At 43.4% G+C, this 14,769-nt stretch overlaps 1 protein-coding gene across 1 annotated transcript in view; it reads right to left on the reverse strand.

The window, feature by feature from the left end:
- The window catches only part of LOC145410992 (lysosome membrane protein 2-like), a 183,480-nt gene that overhangs the window by 76,819 nt on the left and 91,892 nt on the right, over positions 1-14,769 (reverse strand). The gene's annotated exons all lie outside the window — the stretch shown is intronic.

Consider the following 14,769-nt stretch of genomic DNA (forward strand, 5'->3'; position numbering starts at 1 on the left):
GATAGTGCCCCAGGAGGCTGCCCTATAAGTGGGTGCATAATGGTGGGTCAGTTGCAGTGCCAAGGCACGCTTGAAGGGTGTCCCCGTAGCTGTCCTGGCAGAGTGCCCCGAGGCCACTACCACAGCGACTGGTCAAGACTGGTGGGCTGGGGGTCCCACATCCATTGCATGGGGCTGGGACTGTGCAGTGGGTGGGCCCTGTGGCATGTCTCTCCTCGTCTTATTTTACTGATTATAACTAAGCTAAAGAATGTAATTCAAAGCAAGCCTGAGGACATTAAATCACCCAGGGGGATCAGGGTGGCTTCATGGAATGTGGGAAGGTTGAGGGTAGTGCGGGGGATGTGGCTGAGCTAATGAGCAGGAGGTGGGTGTGGGATGTGTGCTAGGTGTCTGGAATAGGGGTGGATCAACCAGAAAGACTGCTGGGAAGGATTGTTCCTATAAGCTGTTTTGACAGGGTAGGGCAGATGGATATAGGGGGTGTAGGTGTGTTGGTTAGGGAGAAATGGTTGGAATATGTCATGAATGTTATCAGAGTATATGACAGGATAATTATAGTGAAAATTTTGTTTGGTGGGATGGTGTTTCCAAATCAATCAGCATATGCTCCACATGCAGGCTTGGATGAGGTAGAGAAGGATAGACTTTGGGATGACTTAATACATGTACTGTAGTAAGTGGTACGGGGGATGATGAGACTGTAGTATTAGGGGGGATGTAAATGGTCATGTAGGTGAAGCAGCTCAAGGATATGAAGGAGTACGTGGGGGATGTACAGTACAGTATATATGGTACAAGAAATGAAGAAGGGGAAAGGATACTTGAGTTTGGGGAGGCAATGAACATGACTGTGTGCAACACACATTTTAGGAAAAGAGAGAGTAGGTGAATGAGTCTAGGGGAAATAGCAGCCAGACAGACTACTTCATGGTCAGGAAGGCTAATACGAGGTTAATGAGGATGTTAAAGTTATAGGGAGTAAGGAGTCTGTGCAGCAACACAAATTATTGATATGAGACATGGTGCTTAAGGAGCAGCTGATGAAAAAGACAACCTATGCACCTAGGAGGAATATATGGAAGTTGAAAAACCAGGCAGTAAGGGATGCCTTCTATGGCGAGATGAGGCAAGTGGTGGCTGAACAGGGAGATGTTGGCAGAAGTGTTAATGAACAGTACAGAGCCCTCAAGACCAACCTCTTCAGATTTACTGATTCAGTATGTGGATGGACAAGAAGTCCATCAAGACATAAAGTGACTTGGTGGTGGGATGAGGGTGTAGAAGTCATAGTAAAGGAGAAAAGAAGGCTTTTCCAGGAATGGAAGAAGGGTGGTAACAAAGAGGACTACTTGGCCACCAAGTGTAGGGCTAGAAAAGAAGTTTACAGGGCAAAGTCTGAGCCACAGATACTTTTACTTGATAACCTAAATCGTGTGGAAGGGAAGAATATGATTTTTAAGATGGTAAATCAGATGGAGAGGGAGAATAGGGATATCACAGGTGAGCACTGTGTGAAGAACGATGAAGGATGGGTGGTGGTACACAGTGGGGATATTAAAGACGCATGGAGAGAGCATTACAGCCGGTTGTTGAATGGAGACTTTTACTGGGACAGGAAAGGTTTGGAGCCTGCAGAGCCAGTGTTTGGCCCATGGCCTTTGATTGATGCTGCTACTGTGAGTGGGGCAATAGGCTGGATGCAGGTGGGGAAGGCAGCAGGTGTGTCTGGGTTGACTTCTGAAAGGTTGAAAGCCTCAGGAGATATAGGAGTGAGGTTGGTCACTGACCTGATAAATATGATTATATATGAGTGCGTTGTCCCATAAGACTGGCTGAAGAGTGTAATAGTAAATGTGTACAAGAGGAATGGCGATGCCCTTGAAAGAGTAAATTATAGAGGTATAAAGAGGTACATGGAATGTAAGAGGAGCGAATGATGAGGTGAAAGAGAGAGAGATTGTCCAGGTGCTTGAGGATGCGAAAGTGGATGTATGTGGAATAACTGAAACAAAATGGAGAGGAGAAAGTGTGAGAGAATGGGAGTATGGATGGGGTATATGTGCAGGAGTAGATGAGAATGAGAGGGCAAAGGAAGGAGTGTGTATAGTTGTGAGTAAAAGATGGAAGAAGAGCATAAGACAGTATGGATCAGTTGGGTCAAGGATTGTGTGGGTAAAGTTGAAAGTTGGAATACAAATGTGGGCGATTGTGTGTGTGTATGCGCCAACGCAAGATCGTGCTAGAAGAGTGAGAGAAGAGTTCTGGACAAATGTGGAAGTGTGCATGGAAAAGTTTGGAAGGAATGAGAGAGTGTTTTTGATCGGTGATATGAATGGTAAAGTTGGTAATGTGAAGGTGGATGGAATAGTTGGTGAGTGGGGTGTGCCTGCTGAGATAGATGAGAATGGGAGTGCGTTAGTGGACATCTGTGCTGGGAGGGGGTTGGTAATAGCCAATACCCTCTTCAGGCATAAAATGATCCACAGGTATACATGGCGAGTGATGAGAAGGGTGGGTGGTGAACTGAATGAAAGGAAGGCAATGATTGATTATGTGTGTGTGGATGAAAGGATGCGAAGATGTATATTGGATGCAAGAGTTTATAGAGGTTGGGGGAGTGGCCTTTCTGACCACTACTTGGTGGTGGCCAGAATTAGGATGCAAGTAAGATGGAGGAATAGAAGAAGGGAAAGACAAAGAGGAAGGAGTAGTTGCAAGGAGAGTGGAAAGGTTACAAGAGGATGAGAAAAAGGCAGAGTATAAGAGAAAGTGGAGGAACGATTGGGCAAATATGAATTGGAGCAGATGGGAGACGTGGAAGGTGTGTGTAAGATATTTACAGAAGAAATATGTGCAGCATGTGATGTGGTGTGTGGAAGGAAGAGAAGACGGAGGGGGTGCAAGGAACAGCGTGGTGGACTGAAGAGGTGAAACAGGCTGTGGCACAAAAGAAGAAAGCATACAATGAATGGATGAGAAATAGGGCGTGGAAGAAGTTGAGAGGCAGAAGAGAGAGTTATATGTGGAAAGGAAGAGAGGTGAAAAAGATTAGTAAGAGAGAGTAAGAAGAGAGTGGATGAGGAATTTGGAAGGAATTTGAGTGTAAAGTGGAGGGACTGTAAGAAAATGTTCTGGAGAGAAGTGAAAAGAGTAAGACAGGGTGGAAGTGAAGTTAGCAGGGGAGTGAAAGATAAACATGGTAGATTACTAGTGGAGAAGGGAGAAAAAGTGAGCAGATGGAGAGAACACTTTAAGGAATTGTTGAACGTAGAGGATGGAAGTAATGCGAGTATAAGTGGCTGGGGAATGGCTTGGAGAAGGAGGAGGTGAGAAGACAGGTAGAAATCAGTAGGATAGAGGTTGTGGAAGCAATGAAGAAAGTTAAATCGGGAAAGCCCCAGGAATTGATGGAGTGTGTGGTGAGATGCTGAAGCATGGGGGAGAGATAGTAGTAGAATGGATGTGGAAGATGTGCAGATTGGCCTGGGAGGAAGGTAGAGTCCCGGAGGATTGGAAGTCAGGTATAATTATTCCCTTGTACAAAGGAAAAGGGGAAAAAGAAGTGTGTGGTAATCATAGGGGCATTTGTCTTCTTAGTATAATAGGAAAAGTGTATGGTAGGATACTTATAGACAGAGTTAGAGAAAGAACAGAGAAATTAGTTGGAGAAGAACAGGGAGGCTTTAGGAAGGGAAGAGGTTGTGTAGATCAGATATTCATTCTTAGATCTTTAGTGGAAAAGTTTCTAGAGAAGGGAAAGAAGTTGTATGCGGCTTTCATGGATTTGGAGAAAGCATATGACAGGGTGGATAGACAAGGATTGTGGAAAGTGTTAAGAATATATGGAGTAGATGGGGAGTTGTTGAATGCTGTGAAGAGTATGTATGATGGTGCTAAGGCTGCAGTGCGTGTGGATGGTGAACTAAGTGAATTTTTCTCTTTGAAAGTTGGTTTGAAACAGGGATGTGTCATGTCTCCATGGTTGTTCAATCTGTACATGGATGGGGTAATAAAAGAGGTACAAGGTAGGGTAGTGGATGTTGGAGTGGCCCTGGTGAGAGAGGATAGTGTTTGGAAACTCCCTGTACTGTTGTTTGCAGATGATACTGTGTTGTTGAGTGAAGATGAAGGGGAGCTGCAAGGCTTGGTGGATGAGTTTGAGAGAGTGTGTAAGAAACGGAACCTAAAGGTGAATGTAGGGAAGAGTAAAGTGATGGTCTTTGAGAGAGGTGAAGTCAGTGAATGCATAGCGAGGTTGGATGGTGAGGAATTGGAAAATGTGAGTACGTTTAAGTATTTGGGTAGTGTGATGAGTAAGGATGGAGGTTTGGAGGGTGAAGTGCTTGAAAGGGTACAGCAGGGAAGAAAGGTTGCTGGTTCCTTGAAAGCAGTGATAAGAAACAGGAAGTGAGCATGGAAGTAAAAAAGTTACTACATGACAGTATTGTGATACCAACTCTAACGTACGGAAGTGAAGCTTGGACGTTGTTGGAAGGACACAAGTCAAGAGTGAGAGCAGTGGAAATGAGTTATTTAAGAGGAGCTTGTGGAGTCACGTGGAGAGACAGGCTGACGAATGAGGATATAAAGGAGCGTTGTGGTGTTGATGTGGATGTGATAGGAAGCGTTGTGAGGAACACACTGAGGTGGTTTGGCCATGTGGAGAGGATGGAGGGTGAAAGACTGACGAAGAGAGTGTATGTGAGTGAGGTGGAGGGTGGAAGAGGGAGGGGGAGACCGAGGATGAGATGGAGGGTGGGGGTGGAGAGGTATATGAGAGAGGGGGGTGTGAGTTGGGAGCAGGGTAGTGAAATGGCGGGGGACAGGGCGACTTGGAGGCGATTTGTTTGTGGCCACCCCAAACGGGATTGAGGCGTCTGGCAATAGATAGATAGATAGATAGATAAAGCTTTAAGACCAGATAATGAAGGTAACAGGAAGAGTTCTAGACGGTATGATTAGTGAAAGAGTGAACATTGATGAGATGCAGTCTGGGTTTATGCCAGGCAAAGGAACAACTGATGCCTTATTCATTGTTTGACAGCTTCAGGAAAAATATATAAGAAAGAAAAGGGAACTGTACTTTGTTTTTGCTGATTTGGAGAAGGTCTTTGACAGAGTCCCTAGAGAGGTGGTGAGGTGGGCAATGAGAAAGCTTGGGATCGAGGAGTGGCTGGTTAGGGTTGTTATGGCCATGTATGTGGGTGCTCACACCCAGGTAAGGGTGAATGGAGATTTGAGTAAAAGAGTTTTCCGTGAATGTTAGTGTGCATCAGGGGTCAGTAATGAGCCCTTGGTTGTTTATCAGAGTACTTGAAGCCCTCTCACATGACTTCAAAAATGGACTCCTGTGGGAGATGTATGCTGATGATTTGGTGTTGGTTGCAGAGAGTGAAAGGGAGATGGAGGAAAGATTTACAAAGCGGAGAGATGGTATGGGGCACAAGGGCTTTAGAGTAAATGCACATTAAACAAAAGTGATGGAATCTAGGGCTGGCAGTGGTACTGTCAAAGAAGAGGGAGAGTGGCCATGTCCGATCTGTCACAAGTAATTCCATTCTGTGCAGTGTTTGTGGTAAGTGGGTGCATATGGGATGTAGTGGTATCAAAGGAAGACTGCAAGAAAATGCTGATTTCATGTTTGCGGTGTGTCGGGGAGAGCTTGTGGATATTGCTAGGTGTGAAAGGATTGAACTTGCTGGTGAATCTCTTGAGTGTGTGGAATAGTTTTGTTATCTGGGAGACATGTCATGTGTTGGAGGTGGGGCAGGAACTAGCTCTGTGACTAGCATGAGGAGTGTTTGGAAGAAGTTCAGGGAGCTGTTGCCTCTCCTGACATTGATAGGGCTCTCCCTCCGTGCTAAGGGATCTTTGTATGAGGCATGTGTTAGGAGTGTAATGCTGTACGGTAGTGAGACCTGGGCAGTAAAGGAAGAGGACATTTGCAGGCTCAAACGTACAGAAATGGCAATGATTAGGTGCATAGGCAATGCACCCTTGAGTGCAAGGCCTGGGGGGACTAAGTTCATGATGGAAGAGAAGAGAGGTAGATGGGACTGGAGTGTATTGGTGCTTTGACGAGGGCAGGTAGATTGAGATGGTTTGGGCATGTGGAGAGGATGGGGGATGATAACTTGGTGCAGAAAGTAAGAAGTGTTAATGTTGGGGGTAAGGTAGTGGGAGGTAGACCAAAAAAAAGACCTGGGAGGAGGTCACTGAGTGTGACCTCAGGGTTAAGCGACTAAATAGGGAAGCTGCCAGAGATCGAGCAGCATGGGGAGCTGCCATTAGGTGACCAAGGCTGACGCATGCAAGCATGCTGGAGCCTTCAAAAATGAAAACGAAAATGAATCTGGTTTTGTTATTAACTCTATAAGGTGGTCATGACAATCTGTATTATTTCAGTACACTTTCAATCTATGCTGTTATAAAGAACAGTATCAAAGCTAACAGTATTTTCTCAAAGTAGATAAAGAACTGGTTGAAATAATTAACACAGCAGTGATTAAATATGGAAATGAGATCAGACAGCCTTGCTTTGGACTTCCCCACTGGGTGTGGGGAAAAAAAAAAAAAAAAAAAAAAAGCAGTGAAAGTCTGAAGGTTACCTGTACTTAACATATGCAAAGCTAAACAAATTACAATGCACAGCACTTGAACCTCGGAGTCTGGGTTCACGATCTGGAATCCTCACTTCATCACATTTTTCAACTACCAACTTAGTTTTGAAAGTGTAATAGAATAGCAATACCGAGTTCACTAATTGATAAGATCAGAAAATCCTGAGTACACATATTATGGAAATAAGAAAATTGCTGGTCCATTCAAGAAAATGATCAGTAATGTAAACCACCGAATAATTCTGCTTACTGTGGTTCTAATTTAATTTGTACGAGTACTTTGTGTACTGTGACCCAGAGAATTAAGTTGCATCCCCTTACTGTATTTACATTAAGCAGAACTGCAAGAAATACAGGCAGTTAATTAAACTTTCGTTGCTTTTCTTCATTTATAAAGGCACCAACATGCCTGTGTGCATTGGCCTTAGGCACTTAATGGTGGCTCTCCTTGTTGCTCAATCTCTAACAGCTTTTCTTCTCAGTCCCTAACTCTGAGGTACCACTCTAAGACTTCATCCCAAGTCTTTTTCAGTCTACATCTTACAACTCTATCCTCAATGTTCATACCTTCACCCTCTGCATCCAGTTGTCATCCTCCATACTCACCACACAACCAAACCATCTCAATCTACCCCTTCCCATCACAACATTAATAATTTTAAGTCCCATCCTTCCTCTCAACACTTCATTTGCAATCCTAACCTACTCTCCCAAGGCCTGTCATTCAAGGATGCACTTTACATCCATCTAACCATTCTCTTCTCTTTATGTTTCAGCCTACAAATATCTTCCTCTTCACCCTCAAATATGCAAGCATAAATATATTTTTTTATAGCCTGATGCAATAATCCCATAAGCGGTGCATAACTGCAGAATAATCACTGACCAGCTGACTATTAATGGGAAGGATATAAGTTCAGTTTGTTTTGGTGTTTCGTTATCGTTTCCGAAGGCTCCAAAATGCTTGCAAGCGTTGGCCTTGGTCACCTGATGGCGGCTCTCCATGCCACTTGATCGCTGGCAGCCTCCCTGTTCAGTCCCTTAACCCTGAGGTCATGTTCATACCTTCACCCTCTGCATCCAGTTGTCATCCTCCATACTCACCACACAACCAAACCATCTCAATCTACCCCTTCCCATCACAACATTAATAATTTTAAGTCCCATCCTTCCTCTCAACACTTCATTTGCAATCCTAACCTACTCTCCCAAGGCCTGTCATTCAAGGATGCACTTTACATCCATCTAACCATTCTCTTCTCTTTATGTTTCAGCCTACAAATATCTTCCTCTTCACCCTCAAATATGCAAGCATAAATATATTTTTTTATAGCCTGATGCAATAATCCCATAAGCGGTGCATAACTGCAGAATAATCACTGACCAGCTGACTATTAATGGGAAGGATATAAGTTCAGTTTGTTTTGGTGTTTCGTTATCGTTTCCGAAGGCTCCAAAATGCTTGCAAGCGTTGGCCTTGGTCACCTGATGGCGGCTCTCCATGCCACTTGATCGCTGGCAGCCTCCCTGTTCAGTCCCTTAACCCTGAGGTCATACTTAATGACCTCGTCCCAGGTCATTTTTAGTCTACCCCTAGCAACCCGACCCCTAACATTAACGCTTCTCACTTTTCTGCACCCAATTATCATCCCCCATCCTCTCCACAAGCCCATGGCACCTCAATCTACGTCTCCTCATCACAACACCAATACACTCCAGCCCCAAACTACCTCTCTACTCTTTCGTTGTAAACCTTGCCCCTCCAGGCCTCGCACTCAGGGATGCACTGCACATCCACCTAATCATTGTCATTTGTGTACTTCTGAGCCTGCTAATAACCTCTTCCTTTACTGCCCAGGCCTCACTACCATGCAGCATTACACTCCTAACACATGCTGCATACAAAGGTCCCTTAGCACGGAGGGAGAGCCCTATCAATGTCAGGAGGCAACAGCTCCCTGAACTTCTTCCAACTGTTCTTCATCCTAGCTACAGAGCCAGCTCCAGCCCCATCTCCAGCACATAACCTATCTCCCAAACAACAAAACTTTTCCACATACTCAAGAGACTCACCAGCAAGTTCAATCCTTTCATGCCTGACAATCTCCACCTGCTCCCCTCGATACACTACATACATAAAATCAGCATTATCTTGCAGTCTACCTCTAATACCATTACATCTCTTCTGCACATACTTATCACAAACTGCACAAAATAGAATTACTTCCCATGCCCTTGTGACAAACTGCAAATGGCCACTCTCCCTCTTTGACAGTATTGCCACCAACCCCAGATATCATCACTTTTGTTTTATCTGCATTTGCTCTTTAGCCCTTGTGCCTCATACAATCTCTCCACTTCGTAAATCTTTCCTCCGCCTCCTTTTCATTCTCTGCAATCAACACCAAATCATTTGCATACAACATCTCCCACGGGAGTATATTTCTGAAGTCACGTGAGAGGGCTTCAAGTACCATGATAAACAACTGATGCACACCAACATTCACAGGAAACTCATCACTCAAATCTCCATTCATTCTTACCAGGGTAGGAGCACCCACATACATGGCCATTTACCATCATCATTAAAAAAAAAAAAAAAAAAAAAAAAAAAAAACGGTACGGTATGGTGTGATGAAGAGGTTCAGAGGAGGAAAAGAGGAAGTGGCTAGAGTGGTTACAGAACAGGGGTTCAATTGAAACAAGAACCGAATATACTGACAGCAAGAAGCATGTGAAGAGACTAGTGAAGAGAAAAAAGATAGAGGTAAATGATGATCTAGGAAGAAAAATGAATGCAAATTACTCTGAAAATAGGAAGTTATCCTGGGAAGAGGTGTGGAAATGTAAAAGTGACAGCAGAAAGAAATGTGAAAGTGTGAAGGATGTAAGTGGTAGATTATTAACCCATGGGGATAAAGTAAAGACCAATCAGAAAGAATATTTTGAAAGCCTGATGAATGGGAATAGAGAGAGCTGAGTGAATGTAAACATAATTGGTTTGGGGGCTGTGCACAGAAGGAATGCAGCGCCAAGAAACGTGACACTCGAGAGAGCAGAATGACTGTAAACATGTTTGGTTCTGGGGGTGTGCAGAGAAGGAAAACAACGCCAGGACACCTGACACTAGTACAGGTGAAGAACGATGTGAAGCAGCTAAAAAATGGCAAAGCAGCTGGGGCTGATGATGTGTATGCAGAGATGATTAAGTGTTGTGGAGAGAGCGGAATGGAGTGCTTGTTGGAGATACATAAGAGGGCATGGATGAGTGAAACTGTGCCAGCAGAGTGAAAAAGGCTGTGATTGTACCTCTGTACAAAAATAAAGGTAAGCAAAATAAGTCCAAGAATTATCGAAGCATAAGTTTTATCGAGTGTTGTACAATGGGTACAGGGAAGAATTATTATACAGAAAATAAAATATATCAGAAGTCCTAGTGAGTGATGAACAGGGTGTCTTTAGAAGCTGCAGAGGATGTATGGATCAAATATTTGCAGTGATAGAGATATTGGAGAAGGCTTGTGAGATGGACCATAAGGTGTTTATGACATTCATGGATCTGGAAAAAGCATACAACGAAGTGGACAGAGAAGGATTGTGGAAGGTTTTGCGCATGTATGGTGTAGATGGTAAGCTGCTAGGTGCCATCAAGAGTTTTTATGATGGTAGTGAAGCATGTGTAGGGGAAAATGGGCATCTAAGTGAATGGTTCACGATCAATGAGGGTATGCGACAAGGTTGTGTGATGTCCCCATGGCTGTTCAATATGTATATATGGATGGGGTGATGAGAGAATTAAAAACATGAGTAATGGAGAGGGGGATGGTGTTGGTAATGAATGGTGATGGATGGAATATCTCAAATTTGTTGTACGCTGATGATGCAGTGCAACTTGTAAATACCTGACAAGAACTTGGTAGACTAGCGATGAGTTTTGTTGATGTCTGTGAGTGTCGTGCCTTGAGAGTAAATGTAGAAAAGAGTAAAGTGATGGTTATCTAGAGAGAACGTGACTCCCAGTGTGATGTTACAGCGAATGGAGAGAGACTGGAAATGGTGAGAGAGTTCATATACCTGGGTACAGTTATAGAAAAGAGAGGAAAATGTGCAGAAGTGGAAAGTGGACTGACACAAGTAAGGAAAGTAGCTGGTGCTATAAAGGCCTTGATAAGAGACAGGGGCCTGAGTGTTGTTGCTCCACGAGACTTACATGAGGGTGTGTTAGTGCCATCTTCAACATATGGATGTGAGACTATGGTGTGGCATGAAAATGAAAAGTCAAGAGTGAGAACAGTGGAGATGGGACTGCTGAGGAATGTATGTGGAGTACAAAAAGTGGACAGGATACAAAATAATGTGATCTGTGAAAGAAGTGGAGTGAGGAAGTCTGTGGACACCAGAATCGAAGAGAATGTACTGAGATGATATGGCCATATGGAAAGAATGGATAACAATACAATCGTGAAAAGTTATATCTGAGCGAATCTGAAGGAAGGAGGAGGCGAGGAAGGCCAAGGAGAAGGTGGAGGAATATGGTACCGGGTAAGTGTGTGAGGAAGAGAGGTATGGAAGTCAGTGAGGCTAGGGGACTGAAAAGAGATCGAGCTGGCTGGATGAATGTTGTGAGAAGAAGTGCTTGATCAGGAATTTGGCACCCCTTTTTAAAGTAACAGCATTCAAACTGACATTATCGGATAAGTTTATGTTAAGCTACAGAATGTGGTAAAAGTTTTTGGAGTATCAGATAGAGCCAGGATTCTGGGGGCTTGAATGATGAGTAATTGGAAGTGTGACCCACTGAATTAGGCAAACTTGGGCTGTCTTCACCCTGCCCCTGGGTGGGAAAGGAGGTCTGGATGATGATGATGATGTAAAAAATTATGTATAAATCAACAGTAGTTTCTATCTATCTATCTATCTATTGCCAGACGCCTCAATCCCGTTTGGGGTGGCCACGAACAAATCGCCTCCAAGTCGCCCTGTCCCCCACCATTTCACTGCCCTGCTCCCAACTCACACCCCCCTCTCTCATATACCTCTCCACCCCATCCCTCCATTTCATCCTCGGCCTCCCCCTCCCTCTTCCCCCCTCCAACTCACTCACATACACTCTCTTCGTCAGTCTTTCACCCTCCATCCTCTCCACATGGCCAAACCACCTCAGTGTGTTCCTCATAACGCTTCCTATCACATCCACATCCACACCACAACGCTCCTTTATATCCTCATTCGTCAGCCTGTCTCTCCATATGACTCCACAGGCTCCTTTTAAATAACTCATTTCCACTGCTTTCACTCTTGACTTGTGTCCTTCCAACAACGTCCAAGCTTCACTTCCGTACGTTAGAGTTGGTATCACAATACTGTCATGTAGTAACTTTTTCACTTCCATGCTCACTTCCCTGTTTCTTATCACTGCTTTCAAAGAACCAGCAACCTTTCTTCCCTGCTGTACCCTTTCAAGCACTTCACCCTCTAAACCTCCATCCTTACTCATCACACTACCCAAGTACTTAAACGTACTCACATTTTCCAATTCCTCACCATTCAACCTCGCTGTACATTCACTGACTTCACCTCTCTCAAAGACCATCACTTTACTCTTCCCTACATTCACCTTTAGATTCCGTTTCTTACTCACTCTCCCAAACTCATCCACCAAGCCTTGCAGCTCCCCTTCGTCTTCACTCAACAACACAGTATCATCTGCAAACAACAGTACAGGGAGTTTCCAAACACTATCCTCTCTCACCAGGGCCACTCCAACATCCACTACCCTACCTTGTACCTCTTTTATTACCCCATCCATGTACAGATTGAACAACCATGGAGACATGACACATCCCTGTTTCAACCCAACTTTCAAAGAGAAAAATTCACTTAGTTCACCATCCACACGCACTGCAGCCTTCGCATCATCGTACATACTCTTCACAGCATTCAACAACTTCCCATCTACTCCATATATTCTTAACACTTTCCACAATCCTTGTCTATCCACCCTGTCATATGCTTTCTCTAAATCCATGAAAGCCGCATATAACTTCTTTCCCTTCTCTAGAAACTTTTCCACTAAAGATCTAAAAAATGAATATCTGATCTACACAATCTCTTCCCTTCCTAAAGCCTCCCTGTTCTTCTCCAACTAATTTCTCTGTTCTTTCTCTAACTCTGTCAATAAGTATCCTACCATACACTTTTCCTATTATACTAAGAAGACAAATGCCCCTATGATTACCACACACTTCTTTTTCCCCTTTTCCTTTGTACAAGGGAATAATTATACCTGACTTCCAATCCTCCGGGACTCTACCTTCCTCCCAGGCCAATCTGCACATCTTCCACATCCATTCTACTACTATCTTTCCCCCATGCTTCAGCATTTCACCACACACTCCATCAATTCCTGGGGCTTTCCCTGATTTCACTTTCTTCATTGCTTCCACAACTTCTACCCTACTGATTTCTTCCTGTCTTCTCACCTCCTTCCTTCTCCCAGCCATTCCCCAGCCACTTATACTCGCATTACTTCCATCCTCTATGTTCAACAATTCCTTAAAGTGTTCTCTCCATCTGCTCACTTTTTGTCCCTTCTCCACTAGTAATTTACCATTTTTATCTTTCACTCCCCTGCTAACTTCACTTCCACCCTGTCTTACTCTTTTCACCTCTTTCCAGAACATTTTCTTACAATCCCTCCACTGTACACTCAAATTCCTTCCAAATTCCTCATCCACTCTCTTCTTACTCTCTCTTACTAATCTTTTCACCTCTCTCTTTCTTTCTACATATAACTCTCTCTTCCGCCTCTCAACTTCTTCCATGCCCCTATTTCTCATCCATTCATTCTTTCTCATTTAAGTTATTTTCACCTAACACTATTTTCACTATGAAGCTATTAAGCAATACATGAATACTCTTCACATTACATTTCATGTGTTCTCTACTAGGCAGTAAGGAACTGGACTGAAGGATCAAGGCTGATACAACTTACTTGAGTATTTATCTCAATACAGTATATCACTTACTTCTTAGCTTTTGGACTTGAATATTTAATGAATATAAATAAATCCCATCAAAACATAACTATATTACGATACATTTTTTTCATTCATTCATTCATTCATTGCCAGATGCCATGTATCCCAAACGGGGTGGCCAAGGGCTTAGCGATACATTTGCAGCCCTGAAAATACAGTACGTCCTTATTACCAGAAATATTTCCTACTGCACCATAACCATCATTTACGTGATTTTCATCAAATACAGTAGTTTTTAGCAGTATATCTATTATGGTCTTCCGGACAAATGAAGTCACTGGATGAACAGTGAGGTTGGATGGTGAGGAAATGAAAAATGTGAGTGGATTTAAGTGCAGCAAGACCTCCCTATAACGGACTAATTGGTGCCCAAACCATTCTAAAAAGTGCGAAATTCCGATAAAAGTGACATCCGGACTTCCCCCTGCTAATCCGGACTTTTTCCGATATATCAGACATTAGTCCGGATCGCATGAATGGTTTTAAACTGTTTTGACTACCATTGCGATACTGTACTGTGTTATAACTTCACTACATTAATCAAATGGTATAATATATACAATAATACTGTACTGTATACTGATAAACATGTCTTTTATTTACCTTACTGTGGTGAACATACTGTAGCTGAAGTGGTCAGGCAGTCCGGACTGTTACTGGCTTTGTCGGACTTATTCCGATATATAGGAATTTAGTCCGGTAGCTCCTCGAGTCCGATAAAAGCGAATTCCAGTCTACTGAAGTCCGTTATATCGAGGTCTTACTGTACTTGGATAGTATGATGAGTAAGGATGGAAGTTTGGAGGGTGAAGTGCTTGAAACGGTACAACAAGGAAGAAAGTTGCTGGTTCTTTGAAAGCAGTGATAAGAAACAGAGAAGTGAGCATGGAGGTAAAAAAAAAAAAAAAAAAAATAGTTGCTGCATGATGGTATCGTGACCAACTCTAACATATGGAAGTGAAGCTTTGACCTCGTTGGAATGACACAAGTCAAGAGTGAGAGCAGTGAAAATGAGTTATCTGAGAGGAGCCTGTAGAGTTGTATAGAGAGACAGACTGACAAATGAGGATGTGAAGAAGCATTGTGGTGGATGTGATAGAATGCGA

This window comes from Coenobita brevimanus, chromosome 87 (assembly GCF_032717465.1).
Source record: "Coenobita brevimanus isolate Jiangsu-jjx chromosome 87, ASM3271746v2, whole genome shotgun sequence".
NCBI classification, from domain to species: domain Eukaryota; kingdom Metazoa; phylum Arthropoda; class Malacostraca; order Decapoda; family Coenobitidae; genus Coenobita; species Coenobita brevimanus.